At 37.8% G+C, this 26,403-nt stretch overlaps 1 protein-coding gene across 1 annotated transcript in view; it reads right to left on the bottom strand.

Moving 5' to 3' along the window:
* The window catches only part of LOC124367226 (serine/arginine repetitive matrix protein 1), a 341,596-nt gene extending 323,922 nt beyond the window's left edge, over nt 1-17,674 (bottom strand). Inside the window, exon 1 of the mRNA XM_046823902.1 lies at nt 17,583-17,674. The gene's annotated coding sequence lies outside the window, so the exon portion shown is untranslated. The remainder of the gene's footprint in view (nt 1-17,582) is intronic.
* Nucleotides 17,675-26,403: the final 8,729 nt, after the last annotated feature.

Genomic DNA, 26,403 nt, shown 5'->3' with positions numbered 1-26,403 from the left:
TCAAGCAGAGAGCAATGACAGCAGTTGTGTCACAAGTGCGCTTTGTGTTTTAACTCGTATACGCACAAATGTTCACCAGGGTTGCGGTTATGGTATCTGGGACTTATGATCATATACAATCAAGCAGAGAGCAATGACAGCAGTTGTGTCACAAGTGCGCTTTGTGTTTTAACTCGTATACGCACAAATGTTCGGCGACTGTGTTGCGAACAGGCACATTCATCTAATTAAGTATAGGAAATCTTGCTTTACATAATTTTTTCAGTTTAATTAAACTTGTATGTTATTTATTTAATCAATAAGATCACACAATATTACAAAATAAAGATTTTTTTTCTGTGAAGATAGAAGATAAAAGTCCCGTATCCCCGCCATGTCCTTCTGATTCATTCAACCTATGCCTTTTATATATATATATATATATATATATATATATATATATATATATATATATATATTGTCATTGAGGTATTGTTATATTATTTACAATGCAATTATAGTATATTTAAATTAATATTTCTTTTATAAAAAAAAAAATATATTTTACCCTGCCTGGAATATTTAAAAACACTTTTCGGAAGGGCTCAGAAATTTAATTATAAATAAACATTCGATGGCTTAATTTTCTTTCATATTTTTGAGGTTGGGAAAAACCTATATTGAATAACTATATGAATTAAAAAATTAACAATAATTGTAAAAGTTCATTATAATACATTAGAACAACAAATAAATATGTAATAGGGCCTACATATAAACAACGCAAAAAATACTCAGACAGTGTATGGTCGGTGGTTTTTTTATAAAAATAACAATTAGATAATTGGTAGATTTAAATCTATTTTATGTGAATCAAAGGTTTGCTTAATCATCTGCCATTAACACAACATGGAAGATTGGTTGGCGAGCAGGAATGAAAACTATATTTTCATATGGCTACTAGAACAATGAAAATCACTTTTTACAAACGTAAATTGGGCTTTTCCAATACACTAATATTAATATATCATTGATTTATATTTTATAAATTGGTATAGAACGGAAATCGTGGAGGTGATTGCACTTTTAATGATTTCGATCTGTCTTCAAAACGACCTACTTTTTTAAATGAGTTTGGTTATAAGATTCTCTAGAATAATCAATGGTCAATTGTACTAAATTTGGGGTCTTTGAAATATATTTGTTGAAGGTATGCGATATCATAACATCATTCAAGGGGAGAGCAAAATTTATGTTCCATTTGTGTATCAGACCGCAGGATATCTCGAGAAACAAATTACATCAATTCTGGATAAAACTTCATCTTCACTTAGAGCGTGTCCTTATATGATCAGTGAATCCTTTTTTTACTTAAGACAAGAAGCTGAGAAGCCTCTCATCGCACTTCCTAAAAGGAGCTTTGCTCCTATTTCCGGAGTGGCAACATATTCTGTATGGGTAATATTCGGAAGTAAGAACTGCTTCTTATCAAAATCTAATGAGAGAGAATAGCGGGCAAACTATATCTCATGTCACCCTAGACGGGAAGGCCAGCTTTTCCAGACTAGCAACAGACTATAACAGCTACTCACTCCAACAGAAGTGATGTGCCACTCCTGGACATCCATATGGTTGTCCAGATATAACCGATACACACGGTAAATTCACCTGGAGGATATTGATGAGCCAGAAGTAATCCTTTCTTCGAGGGATCATTAGTGAATCATTTTACGTGACCCGTGGTTTGCGTACTCACATCGTTTGAATATTCAACGATAATTTAATAAAGTTTAGAATTATAGTTTAAGTAATAACAACCGCTTAAGAGCTGTTGAACATGGACGGGTACAGTTTAGACTTTAGACGTCCTCTTTAATTAGTTTTACTTTACCAGCTGTATCAAATCCATATAGAGTATTTTAAAAAGCAATGGAAGTGTTTAACAAATGTTAATATATGTTCACCATTACGAGTGCGCTAAAAAAGGAATACTCAGATATCCATCTACTCTATGAGTCTCTTGGCCTCAGGGGTTTCAAATTTCATTTTTTTAAACTGCTTTTTTCTTTTAAATATTAAAGAACACCTCTAAACTTTGTGACTTTAAGCTAAATTTCATAAAACGTTAAACACGCTATAGAAATCTTATCACAAAAGTAATATTACGTAATTTACTTTCCAGTGTATGGCATTCAAACAGTTTTGGGAAATGTATTCACAGCCCAACTAGTTGGCGTGACGTCATCACTAATTGCGGCCTTGACAACAACAGATTCCAGCTCCAGCAGGAGAGGTGATAGAAGTTGTAGGATATTAATCATTCACTGTTCTTAAAGCACTGGGTGTAGAGATGGAGGATGGTATGGCAGATTGATTGATAGTAAACTAATGTCATGGTAGAGGTGTAGTTCGAAGTTGTTGTTGCTCTTGGTTCTACTGGCCGTAAACCTAATCTCAAGGTTTCCTGTGAAATACTGCGCAGTGAGTTTTTGTAGTTGTCTAGTTGCGTTAAACTTGTCAACCGTTTGTCTAACTTCTTATCAAATCTACTCATGTCATTATTTTTAGTAAACTAACGTCACGGTGTGGGTGCGGCAGAGGTGAAGTTCGAAGTTATTGTTGCTCTATGGGGCGCTCTAAGTTCTACTTGGCCGTAAACCTAATCTCAAGGTTTCCTGTGAAATACTGCGCAGTGAGTTTTTGTAGTTGTCTAGTTGCGTTAAACTTGTCAACCGTTTGTCTAACTTGAGAGCAAATTTGTCCTAACTTTCAAAGAATGTAATCAGAACGTAAATAAAGCAATAGGCTCTCGTATACGTTTGTACAAGAACATTATGTTTTGAAAGTGATGTATAGTGCCAGAAGAAGAGTGAGTTTTAAAAAAATAAGTTCAGTCTTTACGTAATCTTAATTGGATTTAAAATGTTAAGAACAAACTAAACTACCTTGCTCCTACACGGAGGCATGACAATTAACACGTCTTAAAGTTAAAATCATAGACAAACTAAACTATAATAATTTATGTGTGCAAAAACTAAGCTTCATGAAAGCTAAAACATGGCGTATCAAATATTCAGATAAATGGCCTTGACTGTAATAAATTTGATTCAGATTAATAAATTCACTGAAGGAAGATCAAATCAAAGCTCTATCAATCATCTTTTATTCAAACTGTTGACGTGATGGACATTTAATTAGCATTAAATAGACAAGCATGTGTCAAGACTGTACGACTTTGACCTTGGGAACACAACATACTGTATTAGGCTGTGCTACGGTATGGAACTTATAAATCTCTATTTTGTTTCTAGGGATGCTTGGGGTCTAAAGGGACTTGTATTTGTGTGATAAGTTTTATTCAAATTCCTTAAGCAATAATTACGGCCAGAACTATTTCTGTTCTCGAAACAATAGAACATGAATAATTCACATGAACGACCTTGCCTGATTCGGCAATCTCGTCTGGATGGCAACACTTCGGATACTCTTGTTGGAATTCCTATCAAGGTGACCCAAGTCAAGGCTCTTGTAATAACTTCACAACAATCTTGTCTCCTTTTCAGTGGTTATCTCCTGCATATCTCAACGTCTCAGTGACCTTGGACGGACGTCTCTGTTGGTATTTAAGATCCTTCCTTCAGCTTAATATGGCTGTCGGCTCTGTATACGGAAGGTTCGTTGCCAAATACGGTAATTTAGATTCCAAAAGGACACTGCTTTTCAAGATCACCATTAAGGATTATTAGCTACAGCGTGTAATATCACATTAATTATTATTCTTCAACTTCGTCACACTTAATTTAAATATTTCTTAATTAGTGTTCACTCTATTGAATGTAAATAGCATATCATACATTAAATGCTTTTTTTTTATTTCGTCTTTCATTCTTTTGTTACCTCATAATTTGATACACTCTTCTATCACCACGTTTTACAATCTTTTTCTTCTCATTTTCGATATTTTAATGTTATCCATTAAACTTTCACACGTTTAATGAAAAATCCAAAAAAGTTGTTTAATTTATTGTTTAGATAAAATTTTCACGATAAAATATACAAAACACACAGTCATTACATCCTCTGTCAACTGACATTCAACTCATCAAAACAACAAGAAAGAAAATGGTCTAAAATTAGACATTGGAAACTTTGGCGAGTCCATTACAGCTCTATTCTACTGTGTTCTAACTATTTTAACGGTGTCGACGGTGATACTTTATAATTTTCAATAATAACTCATTTGTCTCATCATTTTGTATTAATATACATTTTACTTCTGTTCACCAATGTATTTCTTGTTGCATTTATAATATGTATTTGCGTTCCATGACAACATAAAATTGGTTTCCTTCTAATTATATTTCCTACGTATGAATGTAATTCCTATAGCATACCATAATGAATTTTAACACCACTAATTTTTTAACAAAATTGAAGGACAAATTGCAAAATTACACAGACCCACTACCTGAATGTATAGCGCAGAAGAGGGCAGTCCTAGCCTGTGACTCGTACAAGGAGAGTCTGGTGAGCGGGGAAGGCATCTTGTCCGACCACTTCATCTACTTCCCTCTAAGGCATGATACGCTGGCTCACTGACTCACATGTCAGTCTCTAGGACACTGAGTCTTGGGTCCGCCACGTTTAGGAAGTGCCTGTATTAAATATCATCCTATTGTTATATACACATTTTATGTTTCTGGCTATTACCACACTCTACAGCGCAGAAGGGGCAGTCCTAGCCTGAGACTCGTACAAGGAGAGTCTGGTGAGCGGGGAAGGCATCTTGTCCGACCACTTCATCTACTTCCCTCTAAGGCATGATACGCTGGCTCACTGACTCACATGTCAGTCTCTAGGACACGGAGTCTTGGGTCTGCCACGTTCAGGACGTGCTTGTATTAAATATTATCCTATTGCTGTATACACATTTTATGTTTCTGTTCTCCCACTGGAAACACAATACTGGTGAATTTTTTAGCCCAAACAATTAATACCGTCATCTACCATATATTTGCTAACGGCGAGTATCTTTTACATTTTGAGACACATCTGGATAGTACAATAAAATTATAAAAATATATTTAATAAAGTATGACATAACGTTAGTACCTGCCATTGGACTTTTCAACGTCATACATTCTCCTAAAATTAAAAAATATCAAATTTTACTTAATGTTATTATATATTTTAGCCTATTATAAAAATATACTTTGGATAATAGTAATGTAATATAAGGAGTTTTCATATAAAACGTACTCGGCTCATCATTATAAATGATACGACAAGGCACTCCTTAAATAGTGTCCTTGTGTCCTTATGTGAGGTAGACAGGTCTTGGAGACTTTAAACTAGGAACATAGGTTCCTTCTGGTGCAGGAAAGAACTCTATTGATTGTGGGTGAAAAGGTCAAAATTAAAGGTAAAAATTAAACTTTTAGATTGATCTTAACGACGATGGCAACGACATCGCAGAATAAAGATATTCGTAAATACACCGATTACAGTTACATGACATTTAATGATGTGACATAATAATATATGAGATGAAGGTTCATTTGTTGGATGTATTGGTAAAACTTTCTGTACGTCTTTTAGGAACTTCGATACACCATTACACCATTGTATCTGCTTATTGTAGCTGGACTCTAAGAAAAGTCTACAGCCTGTACAGTACATATAGAGGTCAAATCATTTTGGGTCGTGGCCAATTTAACATTCCCTTCAGTTACGATATGTCTTCCCAAAGTTATGCACCTAGGGCGACTCTGGTTTCACACTCATATATTTGGACGACGCAAGAATTTCTGGTAAAGCTACCCGAGCTGAGAGATGGGGTCTGCCCATCAAACAAGTTAGGCAAACTATGACACCCACTCGGCTGACTGGCAAAAAACGTTGGGTGTTCAAGGCCGTAGCAATCAGCGAGGAAGGCGCTTAGAGGCGCGAACGAGTCACCGATCGAGGGATTTTTATAAACGAACTAAACTATGAAGACGTTCAGTAGCTCCAGATATGCCAGGTACAGCCAGGGAATGGCTAAAATAAACCTTAAGCGGATTTTCAGCCTTGTAGCAAAACGAGTAATCCTTCAAAATCCCAGCTTGTGAGGTAGTTTCGGACTGTTCGGCAAACCAACTTATAACATCTGGACGTGGTGAGGTAGGTTCGGAATGCTCATCCTTCAGGTTTCACGCTCGCATACAACTCTTATTACTCGTACTTAACACCATTGTTCGGCAAACCAGCTTGTAACATCTAGACGTGGTGAGGTAGAGTCGGGATTCTCTTCCTTCAGGTTTCAAGTTAATATAACATTCTTATTTCTCATACTTTCCACCATTGTTCAGAATACCAGCTTGTAACATCTGGACGTGGTGAGGTAGGTTCGGAATGCTCATCCTTCAGGTTTCACGCTCACATACAACTCTTATTACTCGTACTTTCCACTACTGTTCAGCATACCAGCTAGTAACATCTGGACGTGGTGAGGTAGGTTCTGAATGCTCATCCTTCAGGTTTCACGCTCACATACAACTCTTATTACTCGTACTTTCCACTACTGTTCAGCATACCAGCGAGTAACATCTGGACGTGGTGAGGTAGGTTTGGAATGCTCATCCTTCAGGTTTCACGCTCACATACAACTCTTATTACTCGTACTTTCCACCACTGTTCAGCATACGAGCTAGTAATATCTCGACGTGGGGAGGTAGGTTCGAGATTTTCTTCCTTCAGGTTTCAAGTTAATATAACATTCTTATTACTCATACTTTCCACCATTGTTCAGAATGCCAGCTTGTAGCATCTGGACGTGGTATAGTAGAGTTCGGGATTCTCAAACTTTTGAATCCTGCTATTGATTCCCCAGGTTTCACGTTTATGGAAGGTCTACCAACTATCCGAATAGTAGAATACTAATTCCACTCAAACAACCATACAAAAAGGGTTTTTATTAATTATTTCATGAAATCCACGAGAAAAGTATAACATATTTTTGAAATAAGTAAAAAAAGTCTACTTACTTTTGATTAAATGGGTCGTTGGATTTAAAAACTTGATTCAAACCCTTCGCCTCCTGCTTGCTGGTCTTAAACATTATTGAATTATAATATTTAAAAACTAGAAGAAAATTCATGCTGATTTCACTTTAAAAATTATGCAGATTTCACTTTAAAAAAATGTTTCAATATATTTACTAATAAGAGAGCTGACACAGTTTCAAATGTTTGACCAAAATCAACTTTTTGAGCGCAGCGAGTGAACGACGCAACCAATAACCATATAACTTGACTATATTAATTTTATGGCCTTGTTATTACGCACAACTTTGTCACAGTATAACAACAAACTATATATAAATTTATTTATATAAACCTTTGTGAGATTATTATTAGTTCAAATTGAATGATTTAGGAGATTCGATAGTAGATTAATGTATTTAAATTTTTTGCAGTAACTCAAAACTAAGCACGTTATATCATATGTTTTAAAACGTGATATTTTTCGCATTGAAAATGTGATTTCGATCTTGAATATAAAGCTTATATTGGTCATTTATTTTTTAAAAGATCACTTTATTTAACAACATATATAAACTTTTCTTTTGTGTTTTATGATTGAAATTCAATTGAATATGTAGATTTTTTACTTTAAGGTCATTTAATTTTAGGTCATTTGTGTAGGTTAAGAAATTTTTTATTTTATATTTAAATTATAATTTACCAAATTTGTATTAAACTACTGTAAATTTACTGTACACAATATGAGTTTGAGTGGTAGAGAGGGCTTGATAGCCCTAACTCCACCTCTTTAATAAAGGCATTTTACATTTCATTTTTTTTATTTGAAATCACAAAGATATATGACATAATAAAATGACATATATATTAATAGTTTTTGTTATTTTTAATGTTTCGTGACCAAAACTAAGATCCTGAAGGTCGAAATGATTTTAATAAATTTTCTTTACAAAAATATTGTTTTCCTAATATTTGAGATTTCTCAAGTAACAAACTTCCTGAGTGGGCTGGATTATATCTTTGATACAGGTTTCATGATATATATAAACCCTCTACTAAGTCTACTTTACTGTCAACACAACAATCCCTAGTTACAAACGGATGAAGAATAATGCTGCGTTTACGAGGTTTGACTCACTTCCGTTCCTGTGAACGCAATCACATGAATGGCTGCCGGAGATCCCGAGTTACGTCACCGTGCGCCGAAAATACCGCGATGTTTACTGTGTGTGTGCTAAATCTACTTTACTGTCAACACAACAATCCCTAGTTACAAACGGATGAAGAATAATGCTGCGTTTACGAGGTTTGACTCGCTTCCGTTCCTGTGAACGCAATCACATGAATGGCTGCCGTAGATCCCGAGTTACGTCACCGTGCGCCGAAAATACCGCGATGTTTAATGTGTGTGTGCTAAATCTACTTTACTGTCAACACAACAATCCCTAGTTACAAACGGATGAAGAATAATGCTGCGTTTACGAGGTTTGACTCACTTCCGTTCCTGTGAACGCAATCACATGAATGGCTGCCGTAGATCCCGAGTTACGTCACCGTGCGCCGAACATACGACGATGTTTACTGTGTGTGTGCTAAGTCTACTTTACTGTCAACACAACAATCCATAGTTTAAAACGGATGAAGAATAATGCTGCGTTTACGAGGTTTGACTCACTTCCGTTCCTGTGAACGCAATCACATGAATGGCTGCCGTAGATCCCGAGTTACGTCACCGTGCGCTGAACATACCGCGATGTTTACTGTGTGTGTACTAAGTCTACTTTACTGTCAACACAACAATTCATAGTTTAAAACGGATGAATAATAATGCTGCGTTTACGAGGTTTGACTCACTTCCGTTCCTGTGAACGCAATCACATGAATGGCTGCCGTAGATCCCGAGTTACGTCACCGTGCGCTGAACATACCGCGATGTTTACTGTGTGTGTGCTAAGTCTACTTTACTGTCAACACAACAACCCATAGTTACAAACGGATGAAGAATAATGCTGCGTTTACGAGGTTTGACTCACTTCCGTTCCTGTGAACGCAATCACATGAATGGCTGCCGTAGATCCCGAGTTACGTCACCGTGCGCCGAACATACCGCGATGTTTACTGTGTGTGTGTGTGTGTGCTAAATCTACTTTACTGTCAACACAACAATCCATAGTTTACAAACGGATGAAGAATAATGCTGCGTTTACGAGGTTTGACTCACTTCCGTTCCTGTGAACGCAATCACATGAATGGCTGCCGTAGATCCCGAGTTACGTCACCGTGCGCCGAACATACCGCGATGTTGACTGTGTGTGTGCTAAGTCTACTTTACTGTCAACACAACAATCCCTAGTTACAAACGGATGAAGAATAATGCTGCGTTTACGAGGATTTGACTCACTTCCGTTCCTGTGAACGCAATCACATGAATGGCTGCCGTAGATCCCGAGTTACGTCACCGTTCGCCGAACATACCGCGATGTTTACTGTGTGTGTACTAAGCCTACTTTACTGTCAACACAACAATCCCTAGTTACAAACGGATGAAGAATAATGCTGCGTTTACGAGGTTTGACTCACTTCCGTTCCTGTGAACGCAATCACGTGAATGGCTGCTGTAGATCCCGAGTTACGTCACCGTGCGCCGAACATACGACGATGTTTACTGTGGGTTACAGCGAAATGCTTTCACTGATTTCTCAACACACATTCAAGTAGAACTGGAAATTACCTATAAAGAAACTGGAGCTTTTTCAAAAGCACAACTAATAAATGTTTCCTATAGTTTATAAAGTTCGGTTTTTGTATATTTGCTTTTTAACTAATAACATATTTTTGTATTATCATTATAAATTATTACACACTTTTTCTAATACTAATTTTATTTTGCGAGGCCTTCCAGAATTGAATATTCCATCGTCACGCAAGATCAACAATAATTTATAATGTTGCAAGCATAGCAAATATTGCATAGAGACAAACATTCCTTTCATTTTACATCCAGCCACCCCTTTGCCTTTACAGAAATGAAATTTTTAAAACGTCTAAAAATCCCCCCCCTCACAAAATGCGGGTAAAATTCCAAAACGGTTGTTTAAGGAATGGGCAAGTAAGACACGTCACTCTTTCTTCATTGCATATTCTATACCTGAACTTGTTTTGTACGCAAATTCCTTACTAGAGAGGTTTTACTTTGAGTTACAAGAATGTAATATCCTTAATAATGATCTTTAATGCTCAACCCATTGGCTGAGAATGTAAAGTTATAGAATTGCAAACTTTTGCCACAAATATATAATTTTAAATTGACAATTCATACTTAACGAAATGCTTTCAACTTTCTGTAATTTTGTAGGGTGACCGTACTGGGAATCGGAAAGTCGTTTGAACATTGTAAGTTTTTTAATATTCGAATACTCTGTGATACACCAGTATAGTAAAACAAAGAGTAAACTGGTTTAATGCATAAATTGTTCTTATGAAGACAAAATTAAACGAATTATCCCTTTCTTTTAAGAGGTGTTGTAAGACTTTGGGCAGGGTCAGCTAGTAGTTTGGGTATTCCGGTGTTCCGGTGAACTTAAATGAATCACTATATCAGTATTTGCACATCTAACATCATTTTTCCATCACATTTTCCTCCTTCCATTTAGTCTTATTCTCAGAATATTCCGAACCTTCAGATTATTGTTAGAGCGCTTAAACTGTTTTCCGAATCACTTAAGTCCTGAGTATATCAACGATTCACAATTACTTTATTAACGCTCGTTAAAGAGACCATGGTGCTATTAAAGCGTCCTAGATTCACTTACTTATCTAGTAGTGGTCTGACAGGACAAGTGAAAGCCAAGCAGACCAGAGAGTTGCCTGTCAAATCCCACTGCCATCATCTTCCAAATCCTGACTTCAAAAACGTAGACTACAACAACACGCCCTAACCTTCGGCCAAATTATACGTTGCAGGTTGTTTCATAAAGTCGTGTCATAGTATTTTTTTGAGGCAAACAAATATACAATACTTCATAAATATAAATCTAAAGGACAGCTTCTCTTTTGAATGATTTTACAGTAGTATTACAGATATATTAGTTCAGACTTTGTTCGAGTTAGAATGTTTTCAAATTATTGGACGTTTTAAACTAATACAAAAAGTGTATCAATAGACTTTGGAAGAAACCTTAAAACCATAACGAATGTTGGTATCTTATAAAAAAAATTTAGTGCTGTTATGGAAACATATTTAAAGGTTGTTACACAAGTAACATAAAAAGCATAATAAATGTTGATATATTATATGAAGAACAAAGAAAATAAATTATTAGTGCTCTTGTAGGAGAAACATATTTAAAGATGGTTACATTGATGTATGTTTATTTCAACAGTAATGGAATATATGTTAAGAATATTTTAAAACTAGTATGTCTAACATATGTTCTTAACATGTAAAATTCCATAGTCTTAGTTATTATCGTACGATTTTAATAAACAAATTACTCATCTTTTTGTGTGGATTATTTTCGATATAGTTCTGTCTGTGCTTTTAGAAATCAGCTATTAAAATGCTAAAACCCCCATTTTGAAATTGTTTAAATTCTATTATTTATGTTATTATTCATCAGGCTGTTCAAATTATTCATAATCTGAACATTATAAAATGATCGAAACCAACATAAAACCACGACAACGATTTCTTCGCACATTCCAAGTTGAACGCGTTCCGTAGAAAATGTGTTCGTGCCATGAATGAAACACAGCTTATTGCATTATCTGGGAGGCGATAAGTGAGTAAGGTGGAGTCGCTAACAACGCGAGAAAGTCTAGGAACCTTGGGAGTGTATCAGTGGTCTAATGTTTATCAGTAGGTGTGGAGCAGCTTGCAGAAGCGTGTATCATCATCTATTGTTGCGCAATGAGTTGTGCGCATGCGCAAGTGACAGTGCCACTGGCCGTGACACACTGCTGGACATTTACATTCTGACCACATCTGTATTTACATTTCCAAGGTGGTCTGTCCACCGTCGGGTAGAGACATCAACGATGGGTAGGTGGTCAATAACGTCCATCGTATCAAACCTGGTATCAAAGTTTTAGAGGAGGTACAAAACAAAATTTAGAAATACAGACCTTTGTTGACCTTAACAATTGTGTCCAACATTTCAATAGCCTCAATCTTCAAATAAACTCATCAAAATCAAATTTCCTAAACTTTTCAATGCGCTCTATAGATATTGAAAGAGGTCCTGCTGTTATGGTTGCAGATACATTATTGGAAGAAGTCTATTCTTCAAAGTTCCTTGGAATACACCTTGATCGAGGGTTGACATGGAAAAATCACATTGATTATGTTTGTGCCAAATTATCCTCAGGAGTTTATGTCTTAAGATCTTTGGCAAAATACTGCCCAAGTCAGGTACTGATTACGGCGTACTACGGGCTAATTTATCCCCACCTTTCGTATGGAATCGTTTTGTGGGGAGCCTGTGCAAACAACCATTTTATGAGAGTTTTCAAATTACAAAAAAAAGCAATTCGCATTATCGCTAATTTAAACTTCAGAGAGTCGTGCAGGACAGCGTTTAAAAATTTGCAACTGTTAACTTTGCCATGTCTCTACATCTTAGAAACAACCTTATATTGTTTGTCTAAATGTGCCTTAACCAGAGGACGAGACATACATGAATATGAGACAAGAGGCAGAGATAACTACCGTTCGGGAATGCACAGAACGGTGGTTTATGAACATTTGCCTTCGCAGGCAGGTGTTCATTTTATAAACAGATTGCCAAACAAAATTAAAAATGCCTCAACGCCCAAGGTGTTAAAAAACTCATATCAAACTCTGCCTGGCGTCAAACGCTTTCTACAGTGTTGATGAGTTTCTGGCATTCAACTGGGAGACCACGCGATGAGGAAACTGACTCCAGCGCCGAAAGTGGGCGTAATTGGCATGGAATGAATGGGGAGTGAATGTTTGAATGTTGTAAGTTTAAATGTGGCCTTGATGTGGGATGAATGGAAAAAATTTAGACATGAAAATTGACGTTTGCTATGCAATGTATATTGTCAACTGCAATTAAACGATTTGATTTGATTTGATTTTGATTTGAAAGTCATACATTTATCTTTTGATGGCCTGCTGTGAGGTACTTTCTGTAATAATTAACCATACGTAAAGAAAAGTTTTGCAGCTTGTTTATCTTAGTCCGAAAGCTATTAATGAGCCATCTGAGGATCCGCTTTTAACATAGGGATACAGTTTAAAAATACGCTAAAGATAAGAACACGTCAAAAATCCATGAATGTTTAATCCAGAAATAAGAACATTAGAATATTTTAACTTTAACTATAGAAGATTTTAGTATGTCAATGCTAATGAATTGTTAACAAATACTATTATCTGTTATCGGTGATGGTTTATAATTTATTGTCTCAAAGTTAGTGAAGTCTATAGCGAGAGGAAATGAATTGGCCAGGAGGAACACTTCTGGCTGGTGTATACCTTCCAGTTGAACCTACAATGAGTACAGCAAAAACCGATGTGTCACTTAAGTCTGGGTAACCTTGTGGATGTCCAGGATGTGGCACATCACTAACCGAAAATGTCGAGATTCTGGGGTGCAAGGGTAGTTCGATAGATCTAGTATGCTACGGGAAATGACTGTTGGAGTTGGTGGGGTTCCCTAAGAGTCAAGTGTTCTTCCTAGTCTAGAAATGAGCGCGTGCCATCTCCTGCCTGCTTTGTCTGGAGAGGCCGGTTCAGGTCTGACTTCCCCTTCTTTCGAATGGACTTGACTTAGACTAATGACCTAAATGTTTCCTCATTGATCAATTAGGTGGGCCCTAATCTTATTCTTCCAGAATATTCTGTCAATCCGGAATCAGCGCAAAGGTTCTTTTAGAAATAGGTAAAATTTTAAAGTTTCTTGTCCTTAAAAAAGAAACAGGGAAGGGAAATTGCCAATTCTGACTGTCTAATCATAATTTTAAAAATCCTGTTATTGCATTATTGGCTGAGCTGTATCGAAGCCTATCACTCCAGAGCCTATAAAATCGGATTTCCGTCCCTCTGTCTGTCTGTCTGTATGTCTGTCTGTATGTCTGTCTGTATGTCTGTCTGTATGTCTGTATGTCTGTCTGTATGTCTGTCTGTATGTCTGTCTGTCTGTCTGTCTGTCTGCTTGATATTTCTGCGTTATGGTGTTGCGTATTCCTAACCTTGTATTCAATTTAGATATTATAATAGGAAACCTATGCAGACATACGTAGAGCAGCTATGGTGGGAAGGGCTGGTTCGATATGATTGTTGAATTTAGCTCCAGTCTACCTTCCTCTTACGTGCAGCATCCGAGATCTGACATACTTGTAAAATATAAACAATTAAGATTAATTGATAGTAGTGCTTTAAATGATTCAACGTCATTGAGGGACTGAAATATAAGTTAAACCTTTATGGAGTTAAAATGAGTAAGTATTTATAAAATAATTTCAAATTTTAGCTTCATGTTCAAAGTTGAGGCTAGGATTCGCGGCCAGCGGCTAACTAGAGCCCTCACATTCACATATCTCTTCTCAAAAACGGTTTCTCTTAATCTTACATCTCATAAATCCGAAATCTAAACGCAATATTTTCTCAACACCGTATTTGTATCGCTTCTGATAAACCAAGCTATTTAAGTCCCCCCTCAATTATTTTACTGCAATATGTGTGGCCTACTTGGCCATAATTCACTGAATTGAAAATTGTTTTCGTCATTTCCAATTACATCGATTATTTCCAAATTAATTATAGACTAGACCAAAAATGTACAATCGCATTGAAATAAATCTCTTCACAGTGAATTGCCTTAACTTATGTTGTCCCCTTATAGTCAAGGTCATTAATTTCACATAAACTTAGTACATGAGAAAACCCCCGGTTTAATCTTAAACGTTGGAATGTTCAGAGGAAACTGCTATAGCCACTACTAGTCAAATATGGCGTCAACAAGTAAATGCCAGAGTAAACAGTTTATTCTGTGTGGGACGACCGTGACATACTGCCGGACATTTACATGCCAGCCACAAACATTCAAGGCGGGCGATCTGGAGACTTCGACGTCGGGGTTAACAGAAGTCTTGGATTTTAGAAGTAAAATGTTCTCAGTCGACTGTTCTTCGCTTCCTATGATTTATAACTAAATTTTCATCTGAGCCTACATTTATAATCTCCTTGTCAGAAGAAAAGAAACCCGGAAATATTATATAACTCTTCCGTTTCACTCAAAATCGTTTACAATGTTTTAATATTAATTCTACTCACTCTTCACGACATTGCTGTCATTTGACTTATCTGGACTAGTGCTTCATCAGTAGAAGTTCTGATGTTACATGCGATTTAGTTACTTAGGACCGGCATAGGTTTACCAGCGGCGCTGTATGGCCTGTCAAGCAACGCCAAGCGTGGCTATTGGTAGTTAAGTGGGGAGGGCTTCTTATCACTAACTTCGTGGATACAATAAGAAATCCTTTACCTTACTGTTGTTCATCTTCCAGCAGACACGATGCCAAAGAGCTCACTATACCTCCCAGTCTAGGCCATTTGCACACTATAAATGAGTTTTGGTGTCCGATCTGAACACAGAATGGATTAATACCAGACTGCTAATTATATCTAACACAATAACACACTAATCGAATCTTAATTTTGCCTTCAATAGCATAGAAATGCTACTGATTCAACAAAAACAAAATACAATTCGGTTCCTTTATTCTAGCAAATTTAAGGATTAATTCATTCATTGTTCAGATATAGAGCAAAGAGAAATTTTTTAGAAAAATAACCATTACAACCAGTCTTTTTTATAATTAATAAAAAAACACAACATTCTTAACCTAAAATTATTAATAAGACAGTATAATAATTCTTCGTGGAGTTTAAGACGCCTTCGCTCCATTATACAATATTAAATCGTAAGTATAGCAATCTGAGTATATGAACAGAAGTTATGTTTATCAATGAAAGTACAATAAAGCAGTTTGCAGTTTGTGTTCCAGAAAACATAAAAAGGATACACTAATAACCTAATATTACACTTTATATTGAGTTATGTAAGAAATTAAATGTATAAAGTTCTATATAAGTCTTTATTTTAAAACCACGTGAAATATATGGTTAATTACGAACTACCAAGTTCGAATATGGTTTTTTGTAATTTCTCAAGGAACGACTGCTGTTGAACATTATTTAAATTTGACCAAGCCATTGTCACCTGAACAATGTTGCGCAGTCCACGTCCAGTTATAAACATTTCAACAGGTGTAATTGGGTGAACCGGTCCACTGGTCCGTCGTTCCTCGTATTATGACGTCACTGTTAATGCCCAATCTCCGCGATAATTGATTCGCGCCTGATTTATTACCGAGTTAGCCTCAAACTGTTTACAGATTCCTTGTACATTCTTAGAGCTGCGTCCTCAAAAGTAATAAAACCTCAGTGTAATTAAAAATAGATGTATTATATTAGTGTAAAAAATTAATACTATCTAGTGCTACGTGCTTGTTAGTCAGCTACTAATATTGGAAACAATACGACACGATCTTAGACTAGTTAACTTAACAATAACAGTATTCATAATGATTTTCACAATAATGACTAAATATGTCAAACGCAACATTTGTACAAACTCTTGTAGGTAAGACTTTCTAAAGGAATAAGTAAAAAAAAATTTCAATAATGCATAAAAAGTTTAAAATTGGGTTAAAATTGATACTTCATGTTCAGTAGGAATAAGTAGGTAGATGTTGTGACTACTTAATTATAATTTATTTATTCTCATTAGATTTACATTTTTTATAATTAATTATAAAACAAACTTTTTTAAACTCTGGATATAATTTAAACTGTCACCTGCCAAACGGGATAGGCCTAAATATTAATGGTGATGTATATACTACTGGGAGAACTATTATCCAAACTAGTTTTAATTATATTTATAGATAAAACTTTAAAATTGTATACCTCATATCTAATACGATTCTTCCGTAGTCACCTAGGATATATATCATTATCAACATCAGTAGTTATTACACCACTTATCTTAAGGAATATTAGTTTGTGTAGAAATCGGACTAGCAAAGAATTTGAGAAACTATTTACTTTACAAAAGAAAGCCACCAGAATAATTAAGACATTATAGCTGAGAGATAGAGAAAGAATAGTGCCGAAATATTATCAGAAAGTTATAGATACTGACCACTTAATGTGTTCATTTAAAATGCAACATAACTGAACTTCGTTTCAAAATAAACATCAAGCATAATTAATTAATCATAAAAGGAAATTTTGTGCTTGGCAAAGGAACCGGTTTCTTTCTATAATTCGCAAAATCCTGATTGGAAACCCTCTTCTCATCTACACTACGATAAATGTATAAAACTATAAATAATAAAACGAATCAAGTGAAAACCACAAACAGGCATGAACAATAATTACAATATGTATTAAACAGAAAACAGAGAATTTAAAACTAATCATAAACATAAAAATATAAAATAAATAAATAACAATAATACGCCTTTAACGAAAAGGTAAGGATGACTCACCGATCGCAGAGAGCTACGCGTGTATCCAGGTATGACACAAGACACAGACTGACCGACCGTGTGTACTGTATCGAGCCCCACTCCACTGTCAAGCCCACGGGACATCGGTCGTGGCGTCCTCCTATTTATTCTGCATTTATTGCAGCGTCCGGTCTGACTCCTGGAATCTGGAGTCACCAGAGACACCTAGACCACGGGACACAGACTGACCGACCGTGTGTACTGTATCGAGCCCCACTCCACTGTCAAGCCCACGGGACATCGGTCGTGGCGTCCTCCTATTTATTCTGCATTTATTGCAGCGTCCGGTCTGACTCCTGGAATCTGGAGTCACCAGAGACACCTAGACTACGAGACACAGACTGACCGACCGTGTGTACTGTATCGAGCCCCACTCCACTGTCAAGCCCACGGGACATCGGTCGTGGCGTCCTCCTATTTATTCTGCATTTATTGCAGCGTCCGGTCTGACTCCTGGAATCTGGAGTCACCAGAGACACCTAGACTACGAGACACAGACTGACCGACCGTGTGTACTGTATCGAGCCCCACTCCACTGTCAAGCCCACGGGACATCGGTCGTGGCGTCCTCCTATTTATTCTGCATTTATTGCAGCGTCCGGTCTGACTCCTGGAATCTGGAGTCACCAGAGACACCTAGACTACGAGACACAGACTGACTGACCGTGTGTACTGTATCGAGCCCCACTCCACTGTCAAGCCCACGGGACATCGGTCGTGGCGTCCTCCTATTTATTCTGCATTTATTGCAGCGTCCGGTCTGACTCCTGGAATCTGGAGTCACCAGAGACACCTAGACTACGAGACACAGACTGACCGACCGTGTGTACTGTATCGAGCCCCACTCCACTGTCAAGCCCACGGGACATCGGTCGTGGCGTCCTCCTATTTATTCTGCATTTATTGCAGCGTCCGGTCTGACTCCTGGAATCTGGAGTCACCAGAGACACCTAGACCACGGGACACAGACTGACCGACCGTGTGTACTGTATCGAGCCCCACTCCACTGTCAAGCCCACGGGACATCGGTCGTGGCGTCCTCCTATTTATTCTGCATTTATTGCAGCGTCCGGTCTGACTCCTGGAATCTGGAGTCACCAGAGACACCTAGACCACGGGACACAGACTGACCGACCGTGTGTACTGTATCGAGCCCCACTCCACTGTCAAGCCCACGGGACATCGGTCGTGGCGTCCTCCTATTTATTCTGCATTTATTGCAGCGTCCGGTCTGACTCCTGGAATCTGGAGTCACCAGAGACACCTAGACCACGGGACACAGACTGACCGACCGTGTGTACTGTATCGAGCCCCACTCCACTGTCAAGCCCACGGGACATCGGTCGTGGCGTCTCCTATTTATTCTGCATTTATTGCAGCGTCCGGTCTGACTCCTGGAATCTGGAGTCACCAGAGACACCTAGACCACGGGACACAGACTGACCGACCGTGTGTACTGTATCGAGCCCCACTCCACTGTCAAGCCCACGGGACATCGGTCGTGGCGTCTCCCTATTTATTCTGCATTTATTGCAGCGTCCGGTCTGACTCCTGGAATCTGGAGTCACCAGAGACACCTAGACTACAAGACACAGACTGACCGACCGTGTGTACTGTATCGAGCCCCACTCCACTGTCAAGCCCACGGGACATCGGTCGTGGCGTCCTCCTATTTATTCTGCATTTATTGCAGCGTCCGGTCTGACTCCTGGAATCTGGAGTCACCAGAGACACCTAGACTACGAGACACAGACTGACCGACCGTGTGTACTGTATCGAGCCCCACTCCACTGTCAAGCCCACGGGACATCGGTCGTGGCGTCCTCCTATTTATTCTGCATTTATTGCAGCGTCCGGTCTGACTCCTGGAATCTGGAGTCACCAGAGACACCTAGACTACGAGACACAGACTGACCGACCGTGTGTACTGTATCGAGCCCCACTCCACTGTCAAGCCCACGGGACATCGGTCGTGGCGTCCTCCTATTTATTCTGCATTTATTGCAGCGTCCGGTCTGACTCCTGGAATCTGGAGTCACCAGAGACACCTAGACTACGAGACACAGACTGACCGACCGTGTGTACTGTATCGAGCCCCACTCCACTGTCAAGCCCACGGGACATCGGTCGTGGCGTCTCCCTATTTATTCTGCATTTATTGCAGCGTCCGGTCTGACTCCTGGAATCTGGAGTCACCAGAGACACCTGGACTACGAGACACAGACTGACCGACCGTGTGTACTGTATCGAGCCCCACTCCACTGTCAAGCCCACGGGACATCGGTCGTGGCGTCCTCCTATTTATTCTGCATTTATTGCAGCGTCCGGTCTGACTCCTGGAATCTTGAGTCACCAGAGACACCTAGACTACGAGACACAGACTGACCGACCGTGTGTACTGTATCGAGCCCCACTCCACTGTCAAGCCCACGGGACATCGGTCGTGGCGTCCTCCTATTTATTCTGCATTCATTGTAGCGTCCGGTCTGACTCCTGGAATCTGGAGTCACCAGAGACACCTAGACTACGAGACACAGACTGACCGACCGTGTGTACTGTATCGAGCCCCACTCCACTGTCAAGCCCACGGGACATTGGTCGTGGCGTCCTCCTATTTATTCTGCATTCATTGCAGCATCCTGTGTGACTCCTGGAATCTGGAGTCATCGGAGAGACCTAGACTACGAGAAACAATATAATTGTGCAATCTAGGTGAGGAGGCTGTCTCATAAATGTGGCAATAAAAGGAAGGTGAACTGGAGCTATAGTGAACATTAAAGATGAATCACCCCTTCCTACCATAGCTACTAAATATTTCATTGAACAGTGATTGTAACAATACGGGCCGACAGATACCACCTCTATGTGTCTATTCAAAATGCTATCCTGATCAGACCAAATGTTAATGTAATCAGGCGAAAACTTTCAGTCGAAATTAAAAATTATTATGCATTGATAATGCCCCTTGAGGATAAATCAGCTAATTGGCTAATTATTTATTTACTTCATCAACTGTTGTGAAAATTTGTATGTTTTAAGATATCACGCCATCACCAAATATACAGCTTAAAATGGAATTCACCTAAACGCTTCGTTTTTTTTTTAATTTTAAACACGTAACACGCATAATACAACATAGATTCACAACACCCAAACCATATTTTTTTCAGTCATTTGACATCGTCCAGTGATACAAAAATCAGTAACACCACCTCTTCAATCTGATTTCTTTTTTCAGGTAAATAACTAACCTAACACATAATTACAAATTATGTTAAAATAAAAAATTTGGACAGAGCGTTATGACAAGTAATGTCAGAAATCACAACCACCATGTTGTGTATCTACTTGACTAACTCTAAAACATGCTCTAAATAAAAAAAACACACTAACAAAATTATAATTATTAATAACACTTATTTAACACTAATAATTTAGCTACATACTACAAATCACAGTAGATCTGCATTTACCTATACAATTTGCTATTGGCCTGTGGTTAGTCGTAGGTGGTTGGTCGGCAAATGCAAATAATATAATTTCCATTCCTACATAGTTTTTAATGCCATCCTAAATCGGAACCAACCTAGATTGGCTGTTACGCCCGGAGTAGTACAGGGGTGGGGATTACGTACGGAACCTGCCGTCAAACTGTCGGGATGATGTCGGTATGATGTGCTACGTAGACCTACATACACTGCACACAACATCCCTCCTTGAAACTATCATTCATACGTACGGAACCTGCCGTCAAACTGTCGATATGATGTCGGTATGATGTGCTGCGTAGACCTACATACACTGCACACAACATCCCTCCTTGCAACTTTCATTCATACGTACGGAACCTGCCGTCAAACTGTCGATATGATGTGCCGTCAAACTGTCGGTATGATGTGCCGCGTAGACCTACATACACTGCACACAACATCCCTCCTTGCAACTTTCATTCATACGTACGGAACCTGCCGGTTTGAAGTCGGTATGATGTGCCGTCAAACTGTCGGTATGATGTGCCGCGTAGACCTACATACACTGCACACAACATCCCTCCTTGAAACTTTCATTAATACGTACGGAATCTGCCGGTTTGACGTCGGTATGATGTGCCGTCAAACTGTCGGTATGATGTGCCGCGTAGACCTACATACACTGCACACAACATCCCTCCTTGCAACTTTCATTCATACGTACGGAACCTGCCGGTTTGAAATCGGTATGATGTGCCGTCAAACTGTCGGTATGATGTGCCGCGTAGACCTACATACACTGCACACAACATCCCTCCTTGCAACTGGCATTCATACGTACGGAACCTGCCGTCAAACTGTCGATATGATGTCGGTATGTTGTGCCGCGTAGACCTACATACACTGCACACAACATCCCTCCTTGCAACTTTTATTCATATCAATTGCGAAGATAGATTGCTAACCCCTTATACTTGATTGCTAACAACAGCTTATACTTTAAAAGTCGGTAGTCTAAAACTCTATTAGTCTATTGGGATTGGTTAACCTGGAAAACATAAACTGCAATGTTGGAACTCCCCAAGCTAATTTTATTTCAAATTTATTTCATTGCTTAACTCTTGTCGACGTAATTACGCGTAATACAGCATTTTAAGGGGATAGGAAATATCAAGAGTCGAAAAGATAATTTTGTATGAGAAATTACCTTTGCAGCTCCCCAGATATTTTCGTGCAACACTGTGGGTACCATTAACAGTATATGTATAATGACAAGGCCAACCTACAAAGGTGAACCTAACATTCTGACGCTGGTCAGGAGGTTTTGCACTTTCCTTGTCGCAACACAGTTCGCAGAAACTGTTATTCAATCGGAGATCGTTTCTTGCATTTTTATTTTCAGTAATTGGGTGATAACAGCGCCAGCATCCGTGGGAAGTGCGATAATTTGCTGTAAAACCGTCACCTTGAGATTGGAACGTACTTTAGCTTTAGTTGCGTCAGAACCTGTGCAAGGTATTTCACCTGTCGTTCCTTGTACAGGACAAAAGGGAAATACATAAAACAGTTCCAAGGCTGTACAGGTACTGATATGTGTGTCTTATTGTTGCCCTGTACGTTAGTGTGAAGGCTAACGTGACACACAGCAGAGTTGTTTTAAGAACTCGCGCCGTTTTTTAATTTTTTTAAGAGGCCAATCCCCTTTTAAGCTTTATTCTGTCCGTCCTCATGGGCCACTGGTTTGTGCGAGGATCTTATCAAACAGAATAAAGGGGAGAGTCGATACAGTACGAGGTTGATTGTACTGATAAAAAGTGCAACGGTCACAGACAGGATTTGAACCTGCGCTATTTTTAACTCAGACCCAACGTCCAACGACTTAGACCGCTCGGCCATCGGCACTTCCACTACCAAACTCCAAATTATCTCCCAAAGAGAAAAAAATAAGCAATCGCGGTCAATAGTTAATACTGACTACATTAGTAAATACAAAAGTTAGTAGTAAATAACCAAATAACCAAAAAATGGTAGTAAATACAGACGTTCCAAAAAAGTACCAAAGGCGAACAAGCAAACTATTATCAGAAGGCGGTAAAGTATTAATACACCAAAAAGAAGTGATAATGCGGCAGGTGCTCTAAAACTTCGGCCGACTTCGAATCACCATCTCATTAGAAAGTTGCGATGAGTAATTTTTACGACTAAATGTGCTCCGGACATAGCCGTGGGCTCTGCTATAATTAGGTCTATAGAATAGCTGATGAGATGTGCACATTCTACAGAGCCTCTTCACCAGATACCGCTTTCTAGAGTGTAACGCTGTCAGAGTGGTTCGACACTTGGATAGTCGAATAGCTAACGCATTCGGCGAACATTCTCATTTAATTTTAAGTTCTGATGATCACATGTTTTGATTCTTTTATTTATATTCTTCAATTGAAGAATGCCTACAATTTTTGATCCAACTTAAGGATCATGTTGTTAATTTAAGGAAACATTATTTTTATTTTCAATTAACCTCTTTTGTTGGCATACGGCATTAAATAAATTTATTTTAATTCAAAGAAAGATTTATATATTAGATTTATTCTACATAAAAATTAAATTCCAAATCAATTGTTCGAAGCTGTAGGTAGTGCTATGGCTAGGTAAACAATCTAAGGGGCCATATTCCCCGATTTGCTACACTACAAGCGTTAATATCGATATTTTGACACAGTAAAACTAATTATACTGCTTAAAATATCAACCAATGTCTAAAACCGGTTTCCGAGCTTCGTCAAATTGTGTATTAACGTTTCGTTCCCAAAGCGTTTAGTACTTTCCACGTTCAACCATTTTAAATTATAATCTACAAAACACCGAATTTACATTGTTTACATAGACCTCATTCAAATTATAGGTTAACATCTAAGTTTCTGGTTCATCCGGTTTCGATTTCGGCTGAACACCTGTAGGACTGAAGATGGCTCCCACAGCTAATACGAAATATTTCAGGAAGTTAATTTTTTCTCGCGTAAGTAAGTTTCTACGCGATGTGAACCAGAAAACATGTTAAGGCTGAGTTATAGTATGACGATAAGTTGCAGGCTGTATGAGTTAAATTGGACGATTAACTCAGATATCGAGAATTATTTGTGAAAGATAATGTCTTAAGAGAATCACTTCTAGAAATTCTCACATATTTCCGTATTTTGGAGACCTTGGCCATTTTTGAGGTTAGGAATTTCCTTATTTTTGGTCATTCTAGAAGTAAAGAGAAAACATTGATCATTTTCAATCCTAAAGAACCTAAAGTAATATTTTTTAAATGTATTCCTATTTATAATTAACTAATGACAAAAGAGTAATAATACTTGCCGTGTTAAAAATCCTAAAAGTTCGTGGTACGTATTACCCTCTTTTCTCCAAGCACCTCCAGTTTTACAATTATAAATTTGTGTACTACGTCTATAGGTGGTTTTTAAAGTGGTCTTGCATTGATCGTTTTGCTTATATACTTACATTTGTTTGAAGATGTGCTCCATACAAATTTGAAGTCAAATTAAATAAATAGTCCCTCCGGCTCAGTCGAAAGAAGTAGGTAGATTTTGTGTCAACTGAAATATTATTAATTTATACTTATGAGATTTACATGTACTCAATATCTCAAAAACCAAACATCATTTGGTAAATCTTATAAACGTTCCTGGACAAATTTTTGTTTTTTGACAGACAGACAGACAGAGTTTGTAGGATCCATTAACGCTTAGACGACTAAAGATGGGCAGAATTGTATAAATCTGATATCTCTGTATTAACTGCATACAGATGGTACCACTTCCAAATAAGATGATAATAAAGGCTGAGAACAAAATTACTTAGATTTTCATCTGATGTAGCCTATTCTGGCTCTATTTGCTAGTGTTACATGCTTTTCACAGTAAACATAGATATATCAGATCTAGTGGAACTTCCCGCGAATATCCCGAATATTCTGCTAGTATAAGAACTACTTTGAAGTTCAAAGTACTAATACTTCAACCAGAACAGTGGCCAGATCGAGTGATATCAGAAAAGTCAAGGTCAATAAAACTCACCAATATTGATCAGACCAATAAGAGCGAAAATCTTTATTTGTTAGAATGGAAGTTAGACCGTAAGTGACTGGCACATTGATGATCAGGACTGTTCTGGGTGTGACGAAGGACGTCCAGTGTGTTTTTACATCTGAACACCTGCTGTGTTTTTATATATTACTTATCACTCTTTGTTCTATGTCGATCATAAGTTTTGTCGTGTGTTTATAATGCTCAGAAGGACCAAGATCAGAGATCATATTTCAACAGGCGTAGTACTCATAGCTACAGTTGCTTAAATGGAGATCAGAACTCGATACCTTACTAGCTTTGGCCACTGCACCAAATTTTGTAAATCGATTAAAACTTGTAAAAATTTACGTATTTAGCTGGATTGAATTACCTTACTTATAATGTAACTAAAATATTGTTTACAGTTTTGATTTAGCATCACAGTCACCATTTTACGTACCAAAAATTAGAAATTTTACTATCTAAAATCGTGGATATATATTAAAGAACATCGTCTAGCATTCGGGATAAAAAAATCTTGTATTTATTGCTAGTAATAATTCCACTCAAAACTATTATTTCTGTTGAACAAATTACAAAAAACATAGAAAAATAACTAAAACTTCTTGATGTTCCTGAAAAGAAAAAGAATCGGTAACATTAGCGTGTTCGTCAAACAGCAATTTTGTAGTAAACAAACTGCCCTACAGTACATACAATGTATTAAAAATAAGTCTAAATAAATTCCAGGCATTGTTCTAGCGATTATTTTATATCACGTTTAAGTGATGGCGCACACTAGCCTGTTGTAATGGTAGTAGTGCTAGTTAAAACTGTATATAGTACATAAATCAATTAATCGTATTAAAGTTACGTTAATTGGTTTTACTGCGGTACCAAATTCACTGCGGTTATAAATAAATACATTTATTTATTACTCCACGAATCATACAAGGGGGAACACAACTTATCAGACTAGAGATTGCATATTTTGTGGAAAATATAATTATATAATATCAGAAGTGTATTTCGAACTCAACATCCGAGAAAGTCTGTATCAAGAGAAAAATCCAAGTTTCACAGTACAAAAGAACAAAAGACGATAGAGTAAGAAACGCTTTAGTTCAGTGATTTATCACGTCTTTATGGAAACCGTCGCGGTTGATCGATAATAATAATGGTGATAGTGCTGTGATTTGCGTTATTTTATAAAACTGGGTCCTGATGAAGGAACACCTCTTTTGTCAAGAATGATAACCG

The sequence above is a fragment of the Homalodisca vitripennis genome, chromosome 8 (assembly GCF_021130785.1).
Source record: "Homalodisca vitripennis isolate AUS2020 chromosome 8, UT_GWSS_2.1, whole genome shotgun sequence".
Classification (NCBI taxonomy): domain Eukaryota; kingdom Metazoa; phylum Arthropoda; class Insecta; order Hemiptera; family Cicadellidae; genus Homalodisca; species Homalodisca vitripennis.
This window is presented reverse-complemented; position numbering and strand designations above follow the sequence as displayed.